Source organism: Nothoprocta perdicaria, unplaced genomic scaffold, assembly GCF_003342845.1.
Source record: "Nothoprocta perdicaria isolate Ctin4 unplaced genomic scaffold, notPer1 scaffold_13, whole genome shotgun sequence".
NCBI classification, from domain to species: Eukaryota; Metazoa; Chordata; class Aves; order Tinamiformes; family Tinamidae; genus Nothoprocta; species Nothoprocta perdicaria.
Genome location: NW_020454427.1, coordinates 7694271 through 7704184, shown reverse-complemented (window position 1 = coordinate 7704184; position 9914 = coordinate 7694271).

The following is a 9914-nucleotide window of genomic DNA, read 5'->3' as shown; positions in this document are numbered from 1 at the left end:
ATAAAAGGGTTTTAGCTTATTTAAACCCATAGGTTTTCTACAGGTTCTAATAGGTATTACTTTCTGGTTCAGTCTCTTTCTGCCTCTGTCCTTGCTTATCGCTGCCTCACTAACTTTATTGCTGGCAAAGTTTTTCAGCATTTCTTTTTTTTTTTTTTTTTTCCTCTCCCCTTTTCATAAAGCAATAAATATTATTCAATTCAACAAATGCATACAAATGGTTTCCATTAGAATTTTAATCTATTCTCAAAATGAAAGGAAAGCTTTGTATAAATCTTTTTAAATTACCAGCACATAAATTCAGGCAGGGACATCTCCACCTAGGCTGAGCTGGGGAGTTCACAGCCTGCTGTCCTCGTTCATAAATTAATTGAGGTCTCTAGCAGCTGTAAATGAACAGTGCATCCTGCAAAAGATCATATCTGTCAAGATTGCAGATTGCTTTCTATCAGAGTTTGCAAAAGTCAGAGCTCACAATGCTTTCATTATGTCTATGAGTATGGCTTCCCAACTGGAAAGAAATGGGCGTTTTGTTCTGTTGGGCCAAGATTTACAGAAAGCAATTTTCCTCCATGCTCCAGCTATGACAAACCTACTGAAAAATGTCATTTCACGACTTCTTTCATTCAGTCACCTTTTTACTGACAAATATATATTCTTTCTGCTCCATGTGTACACACCAACTGTGACATTTAATGGCCAAGGAAGGTTAATCACAGGTGAGTGCATATCCCTCTTGGATATTGCCGGTTATACTGCACTCAGTGCCACTTCTCCACTATAAAGCAAGCATGGCTTGAGCTGGTGCACACAACTACCTATTTTATATAAGAAATTTATAAATTTTTAAAAAGGCTCTCTTCGATTCCAAGCTAGCATGCCCATGAATGCCTCTCAGATGTGTTAAATTATGCCAGGGTTGGGAGGGAGCAGGCACAGTCAGAGAGCTGCTGGGTCCRCACGACGCTTTGGTTCTTCCCCTCTGACTTTGCACTTTGAATCGCAGGCCCATGGTGGGGAGTGAAGGAAAAGCAGAGCACGGGACCCCGAAATTCGGGGTAGGTTTTGACTTTTGACTCTGTAGGCTGTTTTCTTTTCTTAATCAATGCCACTTTTTATGATGGTGGCAGAGACCATGGACCCCATAGCACCTGTCAGCAGGGGTTTAGAAGAGAAAAAGAGGATGAGACTGACCAAAAGGCCCTTCTTCTTATAGGAGTAGAACTGATACCATTTCCATTTGCATGTCAGTGACTAAGAGGAGAGCACATCCACACATCTCCTTCCTTACCTACATCAGCTCTGCTGGCCCTCCCTTTTCCAYGGCAGGAGCAAGGAGGAGCCCTCACAATGCCTCACAGCCAACCTTTCAACCCGACCTCTCCACCTGCAGAGAAGAAACATATAGACATAGAAGAAATGCATATTCAGCATAAAGCCCTGGCGAGCTCTCGGAAATGGTGCAGGGATTCGCTGGAACCGCAGCCGGCAGCCGTGGAGCGGCTCGGGGGGCTCCGTGCCCGACGCGCCGCGAGGCAGGGCGACAGGGGCGCCCGGCGGCACCCCGCTCTGTAAACACACACACAGCCCCTTAAAGGCTGCACATTAGCTACGTGCTAAAAGTTAATGGGCTTTTTAATCTCTATTTAAAGGCTTCTCCCTTAGCCTAACAGTGCCAAGCAGTTATGGGCCATGAAACAAAGGTGGCTGCCAGCCACAAGAGCCAAATATGTGCTAGAAATTAATTATTTACTTGGCAGGCTCAGCAGTCACTTTGCTATCAAAGCAATTGGGGCAATTTAGCGGCTTTATTAAATACCCAGCCATTCTGACCTGCATCACACAGGTGACACTTGGCATCCCCATGTCATGGTGCTTCCTCTTCCCACCGTGAGTCACAGGCATCACACTGTCAAACTCCTCTCCAGGAAAAATACTTGCAGGTGCAAACATCAGCAGTTGTCCYGATAGTCTGGTTTAGAAAGCATTTAAAATAAGCATTTTAAATGTTCAGCTGATCTGTGCTGGGCTAACACTACAGGAGGGACATTTCAGACTGGAAGTTCTTATGGCAGCAGATTACAGACTCCTGAAGATGGGGATTGCAGTGGGAACCCGGGAACACATTCACCATAGCAGGGACAAGTCAATACAGTAATTCCCCCTAAACAAATCCTCATGCCAACACCTTCTATGCTGTATCAGCCCTTGCTTGTAGCATATTAGCATACAGGTAACTACATCACTCCACTGAGTAGCAGCAGCAAACAATAAAAGCCCTCAAGCATCTGTTTGTTTGGAACACAAATGAAATTGCAGAGATTACCCTCCTACGCTGGGCTGGTCGCCAGAGCTGCTTGCTGCCATCCCAGGGTGCTGTGAAGCTAGCAGAATTCTTCCAARTGCTTGATTTTTTTCTCCTTTCTTGATTTTAACATTCTGCTCCTGACTGCAGTCCTGTGGGCAGAGCAGTTCCTCTCTAAAGCTTCAAATATCTCTATGTCATCTCCATCTCTGTGTCATTTTGGGCAGTAAGGAGAGGTATTCAAGGCAGTATTCAAGGCAAGAAGAGGTAGATTAGGCAGTATTCAAAGAGGTTAGATATTTGAAGCTTTCCCTTTATGTCCCTTCACAAGTTATGCTTGTTTTCCTTAAGCTACTGCATCCCATTGCAAACTCAGCCACGATATGCTACTCACCAGCTCTTCCACTGTGTGCTAACTTTCCCCAAACTTCTCTTTCTCGGGGGATTTCTGTGTTTCGGATGAGCTTTCCCCAGCTGTGCTAATTTCCTCTCCCTTGCTGTGTGCTAATTTTCTCTTCCCTCCTGTGTTGCAAGGGCAGCGCGCAGGCGAGTGGCTCGGGAGCCCTGCTCTGCACCCAGGCTTGGGAGCAATTACCTGGGCGAGTCTGGAGAGAGACTCAGGCAGCCCCAAAAAGCCGTCGTTCCCGCTGTGAAGTCTAGCACTGTGAGCACAGTATCTTCCTCAGAGACAAATGAGGGCAGAATCGCTCATGCTTCAGCCGCATTAGCTTTAGGTACCACCTTAGCTGGTAAATGGTTGACCTGGACTTGTCCACAAGCTAAAATAGGAAGGAAAAAACAAAAGAAAAAGAATGAGATTCAGTGACTCTCTTTTCTCCCTTTTTATACTAATGATTATCTGTCATTATCTTTTCCCTGTCATTTACCTTCAGGTGACTAAGGTCCATCCTAAATAGACTGTATCTAACAGTATCTCGAGACAACCAACCGTTATGCAGGATATAAACCCATCATTATTTGCCTGAGTTTACAGGAAAACTRTCTTCACAATATGCTGTTACATGCTTGTTCCTCAAATCAGAGGGTTTTTAAAGCACTGATTGGACGCGTGCAACGCTGACCCCTGTTAGAAATAGCATATCTGGCCAAATGGACCATATGTGTGTGTTTGTTATTAAACTGCAGATAGTCCCAGCATTACAGACAGCTCTCCTAATGAAGATCTTGCCCACCAAATGGATCAAAATCCTGTCAGCTCAAATGACTGGCATCGGTCCCTCTTTGTTCATGTAGTACCTTGGTTTTCAGCAGCAGTGTCAGAGTGTTTTCCATATTTGCAACTAGGGATTTAATGATCATGATAGGGAGGTAATTACARTCTTATCAATGAGGCAACAACTTTGTTATTCTGTCAGTTATTTTGATGTTAGTTTAGAGATGAGTATGTGTGACTATTGCAACACTTTTATTAAAGCCTTGTTACACACACACATGAAAGAGAACTTGCTCACACCAACTGGCACAAGTGCTTGTGTCTTTTAAGCACTTTCAGAAAATAATAAAGGAAGTGATTTGAGGATCATGACGACCAAAACTGGCATAATGAAGGAAATGTGCTCTCTGTGTGAGTCAGAAGCGTGTTAGAGGGATCCTTTGTCAGAAAACTGCATTTGCTTGCCCCAGTTTCCCAAAGCTGTAATGTGAGGTGCTGGAATACTCTGTACTCGACTTACATCAGTAGTTTTCAAGAGCAAAAGCAGCTAGGAAGCCCATTCTAGTAAATGATTGTCCATCCCTGCCTGTCCAGGCACACAAAGGGTGGGAAGCGCAGTCCCAGCTCAGGATTAAGCCGGTATGAAGATGTGCTTGCAGCAGGTCGGAAGGCGTCTGCTCGTATTGGTGCTGATAAATGCCAAAATCAGGAAACACAAATACTGCAGGACGAGCGGTCTGTTCAATATTGTGCTGTTCTCATTTAAGAGTAAAGACAGGGTGTTAGTGCGTTGGGTAGCATGGGCAGGCAGCTTATGAAGGCACCTGACACTGAGGACGAACCACATCACCTGTGTCCAGCCCCTGGCAAGCAATTCATCTCCCTCCCAGCCTAGCATTGAAATGAAAGATACCTGCTCTTCCTCGGGTTATTGAATTGTGTTCTGACAATAAAGTTAAATTACACGAGGAGAATCTAAAATATTTCATCACAAAATCAATGTGATGAACTTGCCTTTCTTCACCGTAACTTACATACACACACACTGATCTTGAAAGTTTTAGTTTAGTAAGAACACAATTTCAAAAAGCTACTGCTGCCTCAAGGAAAATACTGAAATGTATTCTAAGACAGAAATAATGCTGTTTATCAATCATTTTTCTTCCTCACCTCTCTGCTATTTAGAATATTTGCATGAAAATGGGATCTTTATTTCCCAAGAGTTCATCAGCTTCTACTGCTGTGATATAATTTCCATGGATACCAATTGTAGGTGATGTTGCAAGCACACGACTAAAGGATAAGGGATAAGGAAGAGAGATACCAACTAGCTGCTTTATTCTGCAGCTGTGCGTTTGGGCACCTCCACAAATAAAGCCTAAAGCTTCGTCTAATCAATTCATCACTCCCACATAAATAACCCACTCAGTCCTTTTTCCTTCCAGGGCCTCTTTGCAGAAATGGCCCAACTTATTTAAATGTATTCAGTTTTTCTAATATCAACCGCTCCTCAATGAGAAGAGGACTCAGGGCTTCAGAGAGTGACAGAAACAAAAGCCATTTTAATTTGCAATTTTTTAAGCTTCAACTTGCTAATTTAGAACCTTAAATTGCAAACTCCTCCATTAAAAGAATAACAATCTTGGAAAGGTATTGCTTTCAGAGGAGAGACTATGTAGAAGAATTAAAGATAAAATAGACATTTCCCTAGTAAGTAGAGAGAATGACAAGTTGCAAAACATATTTGTTACATCTGGAGCTATAGCAATTTAATACAATGTACCTGATGTACATTTGATAGGAGCTCGGGGTTTTTAGTTTTTTTTTTTTTTTTAAAGCCTTTTGTTTACAGATATTTCTAATAAGTAGTTTGCATGAATTAGTTTTCTCATTTAGTAGCTTCTTAAAACCATTTTTCAGATAAGCTTCATCAGTCTGTGACCTGGGAACTCAGCTTTGGGCCAGAAGGAAAGCACGCAGATGCAGCCAGGGCAGCGCGACGCTGCTTGCCGACAGGCYGGGCAGTCACCAGGTGTTACTGCAGGCTGAGGGTCCCGCGCAGCTGCAGCACAGCAGTCATACAGCAGTGCAGCGCTCACAAATTTCTGCAGTCCCTCATGACAACATGTCACAGTAAGAAGAAAATGTGCATTGCAAGAACATGGTGAGAGCTGAAGGCTGTGAGCAGTAAGAGGCAGGGCGCTTAGGGGAGCACTAGCCATCCCAGCCATGCCTGCTCCACAGCTGGATCGTGCAACGCAGCCAGGGCCACAGGGAACAGCCCCTCCACTCTCTTGCAAGCCCACACCGTCTCCCCAAGCTTCTCTCACGTCCCTCTGTGGTTACACTTGGCAACCAAAACCTGACCCATCCACCAGACGCTAAAGGAGTTGTTAGTTTTAGGGTCACTAAAGGAGCTGTTAGTTTTAGGGTCACTAAAGGGGCTGTTAGTTTTTGGGCCGCCCGGTGGAGGGCCCTGCTTTTGCTCTCCCTTGCCCTCACAGGCTCGGGTAGCGCGCTGAGGAGCAGCCTCCAGGAGCCTGGCTCCAGCTGCAGGCTCCAGCGCTGCGAGGGCACTCACTGCTGAGAGGAGCTGCATGCTCACTTTTGGCATAGCAGGACGGGGAACAATTAGGATTTCCCCCCCTCTGGTCAGTACAGAAGCTTCAGGGCAAATATCAGAAGGCACCTGCGGGCTGCTGCTTGGACCCCAGGCAGCTGATGAGGGTCCTACAATTCTGCAGTGTCAGCCCAGAAACCGAAAGCCAAGGTGCATACACGTTGTGCCACGCAGTGCCAAGGTATGGGGTAGGTACTTGCTGTCCCTTCTTCACCCCTAACTAGCCTTAACTCTGTCTCTAGGAGAGATACAAACTTTGGGGGGTGGTTTTTGTTGGTGCCGTCGGTTGTTTGTTTTTGTAAACTTTGCTCACCTGTCAAGTCTCATTACCCAACACCAAGGAGCTGGATCTGTCTTCCTTAAACACAACTCCCTGCTCAAGGAGCTCGACCTGCCTTTCTTAAACACAGCTCCTCGCTCTTCTGAGAGGCTTCCTTTCTTTGGATGCGGGGGTCTCCTGCGCTGCTCTGCACAGCCCGTCTGCCCTGCTGCCTCCTTCAGCAGAGGTTCTCAGATCAGAGCAGACAGCCCGTGGTGGGGGCCCGGCTGCTGCAGCGCTYGCTGCTCACGTGTGCACATCCCATCCCAGCCGCCGGCGTTCCCAGGAAAGGCGGCCACGCAGAGCGGGAAGGAGGCGTCTGGGCTACGTGTGCGCAGGGCTCATGCATCTCAGCACCGTTTCTCGGTAGGCACTAAAAACTACATGGGGAAAGCTCATTGTTGTCATGTAACTGCAAGCAGGAGGATCAAAAGGTTTGYAGGAAAAGAAAAAAAGAAAAAAATAAAGGAAACAGACTGAAAAAAAGCRCAGGCCATATCAGAAACTGCTCCCTCTTTTGAAGACTTCTCCTTCGAAAGTAAGTACATTTGAGCATGTGTGTGCACGTCCTGCTCTCTCTTGGATGAGAAATTCTCAGGACCATCATTCACATGACTTGTTTTTTCTACCTGAGTTGAAATAAGGCATTTCTTTATGTCTAATAGTGGGAATTGTGCCTTGGCTTTACAAAGCTCCTAAAATAAAACAAGGTGAAGCTCCAATACCGCACAATACATTGACTTTCATGGGAAGTTGCACCTTGGGGAAGCCTGTGACCTCAAACAGCTCTCCTSTGCTTTCCCCCAATCCCTTTTACTCCCACACAGGATATGTAAAAAGGCACCTTTGTTGTATCAGTATGAGTTAAAAGTGCATTTAAAATCACTCCAAGAACTCCTTAGCCCCCAGTTGAGGACAGATCTTGAATCAGAATATTTATTACCAACCTGCAAAGCAGCATTTGACAGACTTTGTCGGGAAGGGTGTTACTGGAATGCCAATAAGGGAGTCAGTCTCCATCTCTTCACAGGCCTCAGGTTGAGAAGGGCTGGAGCACCTCCTCGCCTTCAGCCCCACACACTTAAAAGACACTTGAGCACCTGTTTTATGTCCTGTCACGAGCAGGAGACACGCAATAGGGCGCAGCCACCTCAGCCGCGAGGGGACAGCCAAGGTGGCGTCTGCCTTTCTTGCACTCCAAGCTGTCACCAACAGAAAAGGAACAGGGCAGACGTGAACAAGGGTCCAACCAGAGCACTCCAGCACWGTGAGCCACTCCAACAGCACAAGAGGAGCCCAAATTTCAGCAGAGAGAACGCCCTTTCCCACCTGCCATGGAGATSTCCCTCAGTTCAGGCCCTGCATCTGACATGCCTAAGCGCTCTGCTCTTCTTCTTACTCAGCTTCTCTCCACGTCACAGGGATCCTTCTCTCTCTCTCTTCCTCTCATCCTCAGAATTCAGCATCTCTCCRCAAATTTATTTTGCTGCTGAGGACTTTCTGGTCTCCTCCCTCCCTATCCTCAGGCTAGGTCTCCAAATTCCAGCCACACTTCCAAGGTGCCTCTACACCTAACAAGTTCTTATTTTTCCTCTGGGAGATAGGTAAGCAATGCTAACAGCCAAGAGTACATTCATATAGACCCATGCATTTGTGATATGGCCATTTTCTATAGATTAATTTCCCTGGYTGTCACAATAATGTTACCCTCCCTGTAAGATTTAAAAATAGGAAGGATAAATAGGATACACGTATCCAATATAGTTAAGCACAGTCACCCTTGAAAAAGTAAATACATGCAATTAAAAATCCTGGCAGCTGTATGTGAAGCTCTCCAGCAAAACTTGACAGCTCTTCAAGAAACAAATATGAAAACTATGCTGTAAAACACTACATGCATTATTATTAGTGCCTTTAATAACAGTACAAATATTAAAGTGCCATATTGTTTACAACACAAAATTAAAAATTTTAATTTTAATCAGTCCTGTTTACCCAGCAACCTTCTGATTAGCAGTCAGAGTTGACTGAACAGTGGAGGAAAAAAAGAAAGACCTCCAAGATCCACCACACAAAAGGCTTTAGCTCGAGTCAACAAGCAGAAGGGGCAGAATTACACAGCAGATTACAGAACACATCCACGTCTGTGGCAAAACAAGGCACAACTTATGCCACTAAAGTGATGATTTGAATATTTTTAGCTGCTCTTCTTTGATGCAGGGAGCCCTTCTGAATATCTGCATGGTGGAGTCGTAATAATCCATTAGCTTAAAACAATGAAGGAATGGGGAGGTSGAGAACATGGAGTCAGAAATCCCAGGAAACCATAGGCGGTTGCTTCTTTATTATGCATATTTTACTGCTGGAGCAYATTATTATCGGTCTCCTTAGGGCACCGTTTGTTAAAAGCACAGTAAATAATGTCAACAACTAAAAATTCAGCACATACATAAAGCTTGATTTTTTTTCTCTCATAGTCGGATGAGAGGGACCACAGTGACAGGGCCCAGATTTTCCACCATAAACCTCTGAGCCTGGCAGAAAGCAGCAGCCGCTTCCCCTTCCAGCCCCTGCTCCTCAACTCCTCCTAAATCCCAATAAACTAAAAAAAAAAATGAGGTAGAGATGCAAAATAAATCACCGTAACTCCTGTCCTCCACCACGTGTATCTCTGCTTTAGGCGCTGCCCTTCTGCGACGGGGCCCTTGGCACCACGCTTCTCCAGGATGCCATGTCCTTATGCCGCAGTTAGGAAATGTGCCCAAAAAGCCAGGGACATGGTCATGTCACCACTGCCAGGCATGAGCGGTTCCAGGCGGCTGCRATTAAGCACCTACTGCAGGAAAATCCAGCGCTGCGCTCTTCCCTGGTTGGATTGACCACATGTTTCATTAAAGCTCTCGCTGCCRTTTAACAGAGCTGCAAATGCCAGGAAGACACTGGCTTTTCCRAAGGAGGCAGAGACAGTTCCTAACTGCTTTTCTTCTCCTGTCCCTTATTTCCTTCAAGCCAGGAAAAGTAAATAGGTGAGTGAGGTGTGGAAGGAAGGACGCATAGATTTAAAGATTTTGCACAGTGCCTTCTAAGGCGGTCTGCTCTATTTAATGCTTTTCCACCACGTTTCAATAGCTCCTGAGGTTAAAAACACAGAGCAGAAGCAAGCTATGTACTTGAAAAGACATTTTACCTCTTTCTCTTCAAGTCATGGCGAGAGGTTTACACGGAATAAACACGAGTTTTAAGGGAATGGAGAGAGAGTCAATACCTCATGCTTTTACTCGTGTAGTGTAGGTAATAAAAAAAAAAAAAGGAAAAAAAAAAAAAAAGAGTGAGAAGCAGCAGCTGCACCCAAAGAGCTTTTAATTRCCAGTATTACAGCATCCTGTTTTGGAAGTCAGAACAATTGTACTGGAAACAGCAGATTTTTGCTATGTTTGTGAAAATATTCCTAATATGCAAAGCAATAAAACACTCAGTGACCAGTTCCAATGGTAAA